Consider the following 14,012-nt stretch of genomic DNA (forward strand, 5'->3'; position numbering starts at 1 on the left):
GAATTGCCTGAACCCAGGAGGTGGAGGTTGTGGTGAGCCGAGATCGCGCCATTGCACTCCAGCCTGGGTAACAAGAATGAAACTCCTTCTCAAAAAAAAAAAAAAAAAAGAAAAGAAAAAAATAAGAAAAAGAAAAGGAAAACAAAAAAAAAGGTAGTAAAACTTTTCTAGAAATCTAACATGTAACCCCCTTAATGTGCCCTGATTGATAAGCATGCCCCTGGATCTGAATGTTCACCCAAATAAGTTCTAAAGGGGCTTTTCTCCCCTCCAGAGATGCTGAGGAAATAATGTTTGTGGCCAGAGTTCAATAAAGAGTCCAGGGAAAAGAGAGAAGGGACGCACCCCTTTGAAATTAAAGGGATAAATCCACAATAAGGGACGTCAAAGGTGTTGGCAGAGTGCAGGCAGCATGCCTTGGTTGAATGCAGGTGTGCATGTATGTTTGGGCTGCAATTAATACGTTTTCTTCCCATGGGCACACTGGGGTCTAGCAGTCTGACTTCCCCGTCACAGAACAAGGCACTCAGCAATGGTGTGTGAATGCACTTAATTTGCAGAGCTTATAAAACTCAGGAAACAAGAATGGACAGAAACATTCTGTTTTACCTAGGGACAACATGTCGACTATATTCCAGGGCTCTTTCTCATCTCCAGAGATCTCTACTGAGAGGTCCAGGTGGTCCAGCAGAGTTGGGTGGGGAGAGTGAGGCACTGGAAGAGCACGCTCGCCATGACTGGGCTAGAAGTCAGTGAATGGCACTGCCTTCCCCAGGCGGATTCATGACGTGCAGGCACAGGGTGACAGGAGAAACCCCTGTTCAAATTGGGGGGCATTTGCTGGGTTACTTGCTTTTATTTTTGACTTAACGTCAACATAACCTACAAACTTGAAAAATGGAATCAGAACAGGAAGTTTGCAATATTGCTAGACAGAGTTTTGTGGGCTGTGGGTGAAGTCTAGCTCCCAGAGACATTGTTTTGGCTCCCACAAAATGTTTCAAAAGTTTTAACATTGAGTTTTCTAGTTAAAAAAATAATAAACACAGGAGATTTCAGATAAAAATCAACCTCCCTGGTTTCTGCTAAAAGATGCAAATTTCCGTCAATCTTGAATGTTAGCTTCACACGACAGCCTGCTTGTAGAGCTCAGTGGCCATTGGCTCCTCAGATGGGGCGTGGGTGTGGATTCAACCATTTGCCAGTCTTCACTCTTCCGTCTTCCTTTCTACTCTGCCTTGTTCCATCACTTATAGGACCACTAAGCCACATAGGCAGTTGAATTTTTGTGCTCTCTCATGACTGACGGTATAGATTACAGCTATTTGGAGGAAAAATAAACCCTCACGAGGTTAATTAATTTCAGTCTTTTGGGATGGACTCCAAAATAGTCCACTAAGCTTTGTTAGTAAGAGCCCCACTGCAGTGACAGAGCCTTGATTTTCTGGTAGTGGCTCAAGGTCAAGGCTCAGAAATCACCTCATAGCACCTCTGGTTGCTCAGAGCCTCAGGCATTCTGTTAGTTGAGAAGGGCAGGGCAGATGCATCATTCTAGTTTTACAGACAAAGAAACTGAAGTTCACAGAGGTTGAGTTACTCACCCCAGGTCACTCAACAAGAGAATGATGGTTGTTTGTGGATCTCTTCATAATCAACAGGATAATGATGGTTGTCTGTGGCTTCTCTCTTCATCGTAATCAGTCCACCATCTGTACTGTTATTTATCTAATATTTTTCTTCAAATTGAATGTATACACAAATGAATTCATTTGTATTCTATTGTAATGGGATACAATTCTGTCCTTTGGAATGGAAATTTACATGATGTGTCATAAATTGGCAACTGTGTATGTGTTGTGCATGGATCTTTAGGCACGCGCATTCTCCAATTTCCTCTCCTCTCTTTCCTCCTCTCTCCCTTCCCCAACACTCTTGACTTACCTAATGAGAGAGCATGACAAGGTCAGTAGATGGCAAAGCCCCTGGGGAAAGGTGGGGCATCACAGATGGAAGATAACTGACCTTCAGCCCCTATGGTTTGGGCTTTTGAAGGGAGTCTTCCTCTACAGGTCTTCTGAGATGCACCCTGATTCTGTTGACGAAGAGAGGTCAAGCCAGGTGCCCTGTGTAACATGCTTAGATGCCAACATCCTTTTCTGAGGTCATGTGGTAGTGTGAAGGTGACATCAGCTGGGGCTAGGGGGAGTCTCATTCCTTCAAAGATGAGTGCACACTTCTTGACTTTCATATGCTGCTTTAGATGTTGAGGTGAGGGGTGGAGGTTTAGGATGCACATGTTTAAACCACTTTTGTAGAGCTGCTGTGATGGGCATTGGGCTTAACATGGGGAGGCAGGCATCAGATCTCAAGCTGGGGAACAAGTCCCACAGAGGGAGACCCAGATGTCCCAGTAACAGGTCAGAGACTGGAGAGGTTAGGAGACGTGCCATGGGGGTAGCAGGACTTCTGTAGCCTAGAAAATTGAATTTAGAGTGGAAAAAAACACCAGGAGCAAGTCCCTGGAGAGGTAATTTGTCAAAATGTTTTGCCTTCATTTAAAAGAAAGAGCCTCCTCTAGCTCGAGCGAGGAGATTTTTGGTTTACATCAATGGGAAAGTCTGGAATTTGTGGCCTGGGATGGCCAAATACAGACACAAACAGTGTCACCAGGATCCCACAATGGCTCTGCCCTCCTTCATGCTGTCTACTCCTCAGGTGTCCCTCAGAGCTCCTGAGCCAGGAGTCTCAGGGAAAACGTGCTTCCCTTCCTAACAGTGGCCTAAGGGCTAAAGCCCACTGGCTCCGACTGCCCACTTGGGCTGCCTGTCCATCCTGAGCCAGTGACCTTCAACAGGGGACATCATGCCTGGATTGACCAGGCCTGGCCAGGTGCCTGCTGTGGAGTCCACAGTGGAGTCAGACTTGAGCCATGTGGGCTGGGAATGGGGTGGGGGATTCTTCATCAGAAAACCTGTTTCCAGAAGAGCTGGCTTTGCGGGGCAGCTGCAGATGACAATCATCTTCTCTTAAACTCAAGGAAGTGCTGGACTCTATGGTGGGCAGGCACCTGGAGGGGATGTGAGGTCAGCAGAGGGCCTGGGGTGTCACCGTGAACTTACTGATGCATTTCGACAAGGCGTCAAGTTCACCAGGTGCCATTCTGCCCTTTCCATCTCTCCATAAACATGAAAGTGGGCAGGACTTTAATTGCACCCTGACAGGAATGTTGTCCTTTAGTGAGTCCCTGCAGTAACCTCTTAAACTCATGGTCATCATGCCCAGCTGTGGCAAACTTTTTCTCCCCATGGAGAAAATTTTCTTTCCCATGGATTTCCAAAGAAGGCACCAAAACCATGCTCAAGACAGATCTATAAACCACTGTGAGAAGAAGGACAGGGGTGACCCCCATATTTCCCAACAACCACCTCTGGGTAGTTCTGTGGCATCTTTGCTGTGTGACCTCAGGCAGGTCTCTTAACCACTCTGAGCTTTGGTTTCTTTGCTTGTAAAATGGAAACAAGTTGAGGACTATAGCAATGGTTAGAGATGATGTGTGTACAATGCCTAGCATGTAGCTGGTGCTCAATAAGTCATGATCACGTGTATCATACATTGTTAAGAACTCTGGGTGGAGGCTGTCCCAGCGAGAGGGATGTACTTGGCTAAGCATGGGTGCTTCTCCCCTCCATTGCCTGCACTCTTAATCAGGGACTTCCCTCTATGCTCCAGCTTGGCTCTGTTTCCCCGGGGCCATCTTGGATTTAGCATATTCTCACCCTTACTGCCACCTACTCATGTAGGGAGCTCTCCCAGGTGCTGAAGCAAGCCCGTCCTCCTGCAACCCGCTGGTACAGAGGTCACAGAAGTGAGTTGAGCACGTGCCACCAGAGGGAGCCCTGTTGCCGGTGGCTGGACTCTGCTGTGGCCAGAGGAGCGACCTTGCTGTACCAGGAAGTCAGCAGGAAGGGACGAGGTGCCTGCCAGGCTGTCAGAGTGATGGCCTCCCCTCATCTTGGGCTCTCTGTCAAAACAGATACCTCATGTCCACCTCTTCCCAAACAAGCGGTCTGTGGTTCTGGGACACGTGGCCTCCAGGACAGGAAGGACCACCTGGAGTAACGTCTGCACATGACCCAAGGCTAAGGTTAGCCTCTCCCAGCCTCAGTGGGCTCCAGGCCCCTTGGAGGTCCCCAGAGATCTCAGGAGGAGCCCTAAATAAACCTGAACTTTCTCTGCCTCCCATCCCTTCCTCTCCACCACCCATAGCCAGGCTTTCTCAGTTTCCTGAGTTTCTATACCACCAGCTTCTCCTCCGTCCTCTGAGATGTGCCTTGCAGCTTCTCTTCCCTGCAGTGAGCACTTGGGCTGCAGAGTGACAGGGCTTCCTTCTGGCTGCTCTCCTGGCTCCTCTCTTCTTATACAGAATGTGCATAGGGCCCATTTCCTTCCTGCAGGAAGCTTGTCCCTCATGGGCCCATCCCAGAAGGCCTCACACTGGCAATGGCTCCGGAAGGATGTCCCTGAGGATAAGCCCTCCTCTGGGACTGGTTCTTTGCAGCCTCTTACTGCCTGGAACTCAGCTCTGGGTACTGTGGAAGGTGCTGAGAGGGAGGAGGGAGGCTCTGCCATGCAAGCACCACCCGTCCAAACCCTGCCAGCTTCACGGGTCCCGGGATGAGGAAGGAAATTTGCCAGTGAATCTTCATTGGATTTGAATATGTATTTGCAGTTACTTTGCTATGGCTGTGAAGTCGAGTCCCCAGGCAATTTCTAACTCAACATTTCAGGGCTGTCACCCTTAGGACTGTGAGCTTGTTTTTCCCTGCTCTGCCTTCTAACACACTGCTGTAGACTCTGAGATTCTCATCATGAAAGCTGAGCTGGGAAGGGAGGGGCAGTGTCGAAAGTGCGGAGGGCAGAAGAGGGAGGAGGGAGAGGGTCATAACTGCCATTTGCCTTGAGGGGGTCCAGCTTGGAGAACTCATCCCTACCCCTTGGGACCAGGGCTTGGGACCAAGGTGCTTGGATTTGCACTATTTTTTTTTTTCACATATGTGCTTGATATGGTTTGACTGTGTCCCCACCCAAATCTTACCTTGAAATGTAACAGTACCCACATGTCAAGATCGGGGCCGGGTGGAGATAACTGAATCCTGGGGGCAGTTTCCCCCATTCTGTTCTTGAGATAGTGAGTAAGTTTCACAAGATCTGATGGTTTTATAAAGGAGAGTTTCCCTGCACACGCTGTCTTTTTGCCACCATGTAAGACACGACTTTGCTCCTCATTTACCTTCTGCCATGATTGTGAGGTTTCCCCAGCCATGTGGAACTGTGAGTTCATTGAACCTCTTTTTTTTTTATATAAATTACCCAGTCTCCGGTAGCAGTGTGAGAACAGATTAATACACTATTTCCTTTTTTTAAAAAATGCACATTTATGAAAAACCTGTTATTCTCGTCCAATAGTACTGAATATTAAACACATTTAATAAAGAGATCTTCCAAACAGGCTTTGTGTGGGCAACATGGCTGTTTATTCACCTGGGTGCAGGTGGGCTGAGGCCAGAAAAAGGCATCATCGAAGAGCGGTGCGATAGGAGTTGGTTTTATAGGTTTGGGGTGGGCAGTGGAAAGTTACAGAGTAAGATCAGTTACAGTGGTGGGGTTAGGGGCAAGGAGTATACATTACCATAAGTTCAGTTACAATGGCAGGTGGGGTAAAGAGTAGTTAAGATGGTAGGTGGGGCGGAGGGATATTCACAGAGCAAGAATGGTTAAGATGGCAGAGTGGGGTGAGGAGTATTCACATTATTATAAGAACAGTTAAGATGGCAGGGTGGGAAGAGAAGCTTAATGTCTGGAAGCTCTGCTGGGCAATCAGGGATCATGGCAAATGCAGGCAGAGGGTGGGGGCTGATCAGCCGAGGCGGGCAGGACTTCAGACTTTCTGGGTCCAGGCTTGCACGTGGAGGCCTGACAAAACCCATGAGGAAATGTGTTCCATGTATATAGCGTGTGGTGATAGAGCTGGGGTATTCCAGGTGTCCATCGCCTGGTTAAGTATTGTCACCCTACCCTGCTATGTGACACTGAACTTATTCCTTTTATCTTACCGTACGTTTGCACCCTTTGACTCACTTCTCTTCCTTCTCTGGATCTGTGCTATTAATGCAGAGCATCACTGATGCCAGGCTCTGGCTTTGGGAAAGAAACACAAACCGATCCCCCTGTCTTCCGTTGCTCATGGCCTGGCGGGAGAGACAGACTTCTGCCAGGGAGGCACAGGCTGGGTCTGTGTTGGAGACCTGTGCCGCTCCTGCAGAGGTGCTGAGGTGGGAGGAGCTGTTAACCTCACCTGGTGGGGAGGTGGGTACTGTAAAAAGCTGCCCAGAGGCCGGGCGCGGTGGCTCAAGCCTGTAATCCCAGCACTTTGGGAGGCCGAGGCGGGTGGATCACGAGGTCAAGAGATCGAGACCATCCTGGTCAACATGGTGAAACCCCGCCTCTACTAAAAATACAAAACATTAGCTGGGCATGGTGGCGCGTGCCTGTAATCCCAGCTACTCAGGAGGCTGAGGCAGGAGAATTGCTTGAACCCAGGAGGCGGAGGTTGCGGTGAGCCGAGATCGCGCCATTGCACTCCAGCCTGGGTAACGAGAGAGAAACTCCGTCTCAAAAAAAAAAAAAAAAAAAAAAAAAGCTGCCCGGAGAAGTGGATGCTTGAAGTGCACCTTGGGCGGGGAAAGGGTCCTCTGGGCGAAGGTGAGGGAAGAACACCCAGGGAGAGCCTGGGGAGGTGCGAGGCTCTGCTGAGTGCCTGCAGGGAGGGCTAAGGAAGGGAAGGGATAGGCGAGGTTGAGATCAGGTGGGATGCTGAGGGGCCTTAAAAGGGCCCCCCTGAGGAGTTGAAGTTGTAAATAGCAGATGATGGAAATCTCTGGAAGGGGCTAGACCAGGGTGAGGTGTGGGCCACTCTGCATTTCAGTTTTAGCCTCTTGTCTCCTACCAGAGTCAGGCTTTCAAGGGCAGGATCTGCAAGCCTCGTGAGACATTGTCCGCAGGATTCTTGCATGCAGGGTCCCTCACTAAGTGCACAGCACGTACATTCAGTAGGTGCATAGTGCGCGTTGGTGGTAAACAGAGATGTGAACTCCAGATGCAAGGAGCTGGCCAGCCCGGACCAGCACGCGGACTGCTCCCAGGTAAACAGTGGATTTCCTGGCTGGGTATGCTGGCTCAGGCTTGTAATCCCAGCACGCTGGGAGGCTGGGACAGGAGGATCACGTGAGCTCAGGAATTGAAGGCTGCAGTGAGCTATGATTGCGCCACTGCACTCCAACATGGGTGACAGAGGAAGACTCTGTCTTAAAGAACAAAACAAACCAGTAGGCTTCCTTCAGGAGGTGGGGGGAGCTGCTTTCAGCCATAGCACCCTAACAAAGACAGTAGGGAAGAGAGGGTGATAGAGAGGGGTGGAGGCCAAGCTAACTCGGAGGCCTGCAGGAGCAAGGAGTAGGAGGCCAGAAATGACAGTGGCATGGACCTGGCAGTTCTGAGTCAGAGCAGCTGGAGACATTGTGGGCAGGGCCCTGAGGAAAGTGGATGTTAATGAGACAGCCCTGACTCCACCCACTTTTGAGTGACTCAGTGCTAAGGCTTGTGTACCTTACGTCCTACCCCCACTCCTTCCCTAGCCATAAACAACCAGAGAAGGCCGGGTGAGGTGGCTCACGCCTGTAATCCTAGCACTTTGGGAGGCTGAGGTGGATGGATCACCTGAGGTCAGGAGTTCAAGACCAGCCTGACCATCATGTTGAAACCCCATCTTCAAAAAAATAAAAAAATAACCAGAGAAAAGATAATCAGGGAAGCCAGTGGCCTAGGGGTTTCACGGGGCCTCTTGGATGGGCAGAGTAAGGTGGAGCAGCTCAACAGCTCTTTAAAAGAGCTGGCATTCTAAGAAAAAACACTGCCCACCGTCCCCAGCTGAAGCATGCTATTTTTTGTTATATTCATCTATCATTGTAAATTGCCTGCTCCTGTCACCTGGAGTTTGTTTTTGTAGTTCAGGGTTGCTGGGCTTTTTTTTTTTTTTTTTTTTTTAAGGATGGAAGAAAATAAGGAATGAGCAGAAATAATCAGTGGACCTCACTTTCCAGAAAAATCCCCAAATAAAAAACTCAAAGCCACTTACCGGAATAAAACAGATCCAGCAGATAAAAAGGATTTTCCCTTTCTATGGACGACCGTCCTGTGGGGTTCTTGGAAACTACTAATTTTCCCTGTATGTCTGGGTATTGGAGCTTGGAAATTAGAGGAAAATGGGAACTCAGTTGTAAGCAGAATTTCCCTAAGTGTGTTTTGCAACGCTGTCAATCCATGATTGCATGTTAGGAGCACGTCGCGACCTCAGTCTGGTGCCTCTCTTCTATCCTTGGCGATCACAACAACTCCAGCATGTCCTGTGCACACAGATGCGCATGGCGACTTCAGCTTGTCCTGCAGGGCTGGCTACACAGGTGTGAGATGCCTGCGGACTCCCGGGCTCCGACTCAGGAGGGCCCTGCACCCAGTGTTGTACTCTGCTGTCCTCTTGCAATTCTTAATACTTTCTGAACATGGGGGCCTGCGTTTTCACTTGGTGCCAGGCCCCACAAATTAGATAGCTGATCTTAGTATATGGAAGGCTCTGACATGTCCAGTAGTAAAGAAACTCATTTGATGTTGCTTCACCCATCCTTTCTTAAAGCTGTCTAAATTCTGTCTTAGTTTGGGCTGCTGTAACAAGAGACCATCAACCAGGTGGCTTAAACCACAAACACTGATATCTCACGGTTCTGGAGGTAGAGAAGTCCAAGATTCAAGGTGTCCGGTTAGGACTCGCTTCCAGGTTTGCAGACAGGTGTCTTCTTGTTTTCTTGTGTGGCGGAGGGTAGACACAGGAAGGAATGTTTTCTGTGTCTCTTCTCCGAAGGCACTGATCCTTTCATGAAGGTCCCACTCTCATGACCCAATCACCTCCCCAAACAGCCACCTCCTAATACCATTACCTGGGGGGTTAACATTTCAGCGTATGAATGAGGAGATGAAAGCGTTCAGCCTGTAGCAAATGTGAATCATTCTTTTAAAGAAACACCTATTCCAACCTGTGGAATTTATACTTCTCAGAAGACACTTTACAAAGACCTCACACCTCAAAGTAAGAACTATGTTTTTGAAGAAAAAGCAACTCAGAAATGGAGTATGTGTGAATATGGGAAGCTTGAGATTGAAGTTCCTAAAGTCAATCTCCAATTCTTCCAGGAGCACAGACGCTGTATAAACCAGTGCCCCCCGGAGTCCAGAGAGAGGGAACAGGAGATTCGGGCAGAGTGAGAAGTCTGACCTGGGACTCAGACCAAAGGCTGCATTTCCACAACTTGCCCTCACTGTGGCCACACATCTGGGCTCTCTACAAAAAAATAAAGATAAATAGCTGGGCATGGTGGTGAATGCTTGTAGTCCCAGCTACTTGGGAGGCTGAGGTGGGAGGATATTTTGAGCCCAGGAGGCTGCAGTTAGCCATGGTAACACCACTGCACTCCAGCCTGGGTGACAGAGCAAGACCCCATCTCTAAAAAAACAAAACAAAATGAAACAAAAAAATCCCAACATTACTGTGTGCTTCAACCCACTTGCTTACGAGTGACCAGTGTGAGGGGATCAAGCCAAGAGCATGAGGAAATTGGAAAGGAGGGAGAGGTCTCTTAAGCCTTCAGAATTCTCCAATCGCCTTTGGATAATTGTGTGTCCTTTATAGGAAAGGATACTGGCTTGTGAAGGGCCCACTCTGTGAAAAACCTGGATAGAGATGTTACCTGTTGACCTGGTTCTTTGAGCATCATCTGAAGCCTGGCTGAGCTAGCAAGCATCACTCTCCTGGGGACCTGCCTGCCTCTGCTGCTGTCCTCTCCCTAGGTTGGGACACCAGCTCCCCACAGCTAGGGGGCTGCCCCCTGCATAGCCTGGCACACAGTAGGTGTTCAGTAAGTGTTCACTGACTCTAAGGATGACAGACTCCCTCTGTCTCCCACGTTGCACTGGGCAGGGATTTTTCTGCAGTTGATGCTCTAAGATGCGTTGAATTGAATTAGTGAAGGAAGTTTTGTCAACAAAGCAAGGGCGGCTTCTCAGTTGCCTGAGAAGGGCCCCGGGATGAGGAAATCTCACCCTTAAATCTTCCAGATGCATCGTCAAATCCACCAATCACTGTGAAGAGATCCATTCCCCAAGTTGCCTTTGTGAGGTCTCTCTGGTGGCAATCCTATAGCATCCCGTGGTGGAGGCCACGTGCTGTCTCTGCCTAATGGGCCTCAGTGTTATTACAGACATTCCTGCTATTTAGCCTAATTTCTCTGGCTCCTCCTGGCTCTGCCCACTCCCAGCACATGCACCTGGAGTGGCCACCGAGCACTCTCTCCTCTGGGCCTCTTGATTAATTCTTTGCAGGTATAAATCGGCAATTATTATGACTCCCATTAGTCATCTCTCCTCTGGGATGTACAAATTTAGTTCTCCTGATAGCAATGAATCACAGGACAAAGTGTTCATCTGCATCTCCTGCCAGCTCTTTCAATCAAACTCGGTTTTTATAACACCTCATTGCAAGTCTCCTTAACATCTCTCTGTTCTGGACGTTAAATTCAAAGCTGTAATGGCAGGGAGTCTGTCATCCTCACTCTCTCCCTCCTCCCTGAGATGGGAGGTCTTAGGTGCCAGGCATGGAAAGCGGGTCTGGACACTCCCGTTCGCCTCATGCTGACGTCTGGGCTGAGACAGGGGAGAGGATCAAGACTCACTTGAGAGCTGACAAAAATTGATAATAATGAGCCAATTTACATGGAAGAGACTCATTACCAAGCTAGTTATCAATACATGGGGTTGCTGGATTTCTGCCAATGCACTGGATCTCCTGCCGTGAGCGATTTTTCACCAGCTTGTAGAAAATCTTTCCAGCTTAAAAATACTACAGGGAAGTCATCTTTACAATAAAAAGAGAACCGTGAGTCTACAGCTGCGTGTGTATATGTGTGTGGGACAGGGATGGCACATTGGGGATGCTGATGACATCGCATGGAGACATTTTTGCCATTTCCTCCCTTTTGGTCTCTCTCAGCATTGAGACATGGGTGTAACTGATTTCTAGAAAGCCCCCTGAAATGACTGCTTGCATTTCAATACAACCAGCCCAGGCAATAGAATTGTAACTTATGTGGAAGTAAAAATGCTCATGATTTGAGGTCCATGCTGTAACATCCGGTCCTTGGAATCCCCAAAGACAAAATAGTAGAGACTGATTATGTGAAACTGGCAGGGAGAGGGTGGAAGAGGAACTGAGTTTTGACACCAGTAAGAAAGATTCTTACTGCTGACCTTTGGTTTTCTTTATCTGAAAATTTCCCAGGGTTATATTTCATTCCACTCTCAGCTTTGTCTTGTTGTGTGTGGACGGGTTTTCAAGGAGCCAGAATCAAGCTGCTGTGATGCAGACTTTGGGAGCAAGTTCAGATGAGAGCTGCCTGTTCACCCCCACCTCTGCCCCCTCGCCAAGCACTTTCCTGTAGAGCCAGACCTTCCAAGTGCATCAGAGAGAAATGAGTTTGCCTGGGCTGAAATAGGGTCGCTTTCTTCACACGATGAAGCAAATTCAGGCCTCGTATAAAGTGTCATGGCTTTGTGCGTTGTCAATAAATAGGCCCCTTAGGTTGACTACAGTTTTCTTTTGGGAACAATACCCAGCTCATGCTGGAGTCCAGCTTTCTGTCCTGTGAAAGCCTTGGGAGTAGAGGTCCTGTTACCAACACACATCTGAAATGCAGGGTGAGGGGCTGGATTGCTGGTGGCGGGCGCCATGGCCTTTTCACCACGGCAGGGACCTACCTCTTTGGAAAGCCATGTGCCCATATGGGAAGTCAAGGACTCCCACCAGCTTCTCCCCCTGCCTCGTGTAAGGTTTCGCATGTTATCCCCTGATCTAGGCTGTCAGCTCCTTAGATACGGGGGCACCTTCTGACATTTGTCCATTCCTTCATCTGCACATGCCCGGCGTGTGGTCAGTGCTCAAAACGTAGGGCTGGGTAACATGACTCATGCCTGTAATCCCAGTGCTTTGGGAGGCCAAGACAGGAGGATCACTTGAGCCCAGGAGGTGGAGGTTACGGTGAGCTATGACTGCACCCCTACACTGCAGCCTGGGCAATACAGCGAGATCTTGTCTCTAAAAACATATACACCTGGCGACTGGAAGCTGGGTGTGTGTAGCTTGGAGTCTCATGGTCCTGGATTGACTCCTAGTTTCTCCTGTTCCTTTGCAGCACCGGAGGCAAAATATTTAACTTCTCTATCTTTTCGTTTCTTTACCTGTAAACCAAGAACAATCCTGCCTTCCTTCCAGGACTTGAAAGGTGGCAGGAGGTGGCATGCAGTAAGGCTGAGCATGCTGTTGAATCATCTTGGGTGCACTGCAGGGCAGGGAGGGAAGCCAGATTTCTGCTGTGAACTCTGGCAAAGGACCCTGTTTGGGCTGCCCCTGGCATTCATTTTCTAGTGATGGGCATTTTCTAGAGATGATACCATGCTGAAACACTGGGAAATCGGGCGGTGGGGGAAGTTTCCTAACTCAGAGCTCTCTACGCAGATGCACAATCCTTTAGAGCTGGCAGCCGGATGCGCTAATGAGGAATTGCAGGTTGAGACACTCACGGGAGAGAGGGCTAGGGAGTGGGATTCCAGGGTGCAGGTGGGGTTCAAGATGCTGTGAGGGTTGTGTGTTATTCCTCTGCACTCACGGGTGGATGGAATAAGGGTCTAGGTGGGGCCGTTGCTTGCTTACGGTCACACCTGAGGTTAGATGTGGAGATCTGGCCCTCTGAGCCCACGGTTGGGTTTCTGTGATGTGTTTGTCTGGATTCTTGAAGCAAGAGTTCTTTACCCTTGGCTGAAGAAAGGACTTCCCGCAATCCCACTCGGCCTTCCGAGGGAGGGCTGGTATCTCTCAGCCTAATCTTGGAAGCACACTGAGCTGCCCATGGTCACCTTCCAGGGTGCTGAGTCTGGAGTCTGCACAAGGCTGACCAGCCTGGGCCTCCATGCAGGCTGCTGGACCAGGCCCAGTATCCCATCTCTTTAACTGTTTTCTGCAGAGGCATGACATACAAACCAATGTTTGTCAGCCCTCTTCTGACCCGCAGCCATGTCCTGGGAGTCCCCAACATAAATACGATACCCTGCCCTGTGTGGTCAGGATTTTCTTATGTGACCTGTAGCTGGATTTACAGCAGGCGTCCCCAAACTACAGCCCGCGGCCGCATGCGGCCCCCTGAGGCCATTTATCCGGCTCCCCGCCGCACTTCAGGAAGGGGCACCTCTTTCATTGGTGGTCAATGAGAGGAGCACGGTATGTGGTGGCCCTCCAACGGTCTGAGGGACAGTGAACTGGCCCCCTTTGTAAAAAGTTTGAGGACACCTGATTTACGGTATTGATCTTCGTCCCCAAAAGCCTCTCTACTTGTTACAGGTTGCGAGCTGCTAGCTACATCTGTACCAGTGTCCGTGTTTAGAGAGATCCTACAAGGGATGGTTTTTTTGTTTTTGTTTTTGTTTTTTGAGATGGAGTTTCACTCTTATTACCCAGGCTGGAGTGCAATGGTGCAATCTCGGCTCACCGCAACCTCCGCCTCCTGGGTTCAAGCAATTCTCCTGCCTCAGCCTCCCGAGTAACAGGGATTACAGGCACGCGCCACCATGCCCAGCTAATTTTTGTATTTTTACTGGAGACAGGGTTTCACCATGTTGACCAGGATGGTCTCGATCTGTTGACCTCATGATCCACCAACCTTGGCCTCCCAAAGTGCTGGGATTATAGGCGTGAGCCACCACACTCAGCCAAGGGATGGTTTTTAAGAGAGCTTCTTATACAGCAGCTTGGAGGGGCTGGTTTGTTTATTTGTTTTTACATTTAACAGCAAAGCTAG

This window comes from Saimiri boliviensis, chromosome 14, assembly GCF_048565385.1.
Source record: "Saimiri boliviensis isolate mSaiBol1 chromosome 14, mSaiBol1.pri, whole genome shotgun sequence".
Taxonomy (NCBI): Eukaryota; Metazoa; Chordata; class Mammalia; order Primates; family Cebidae; genus Saimiri; species Saimiri boliviensis.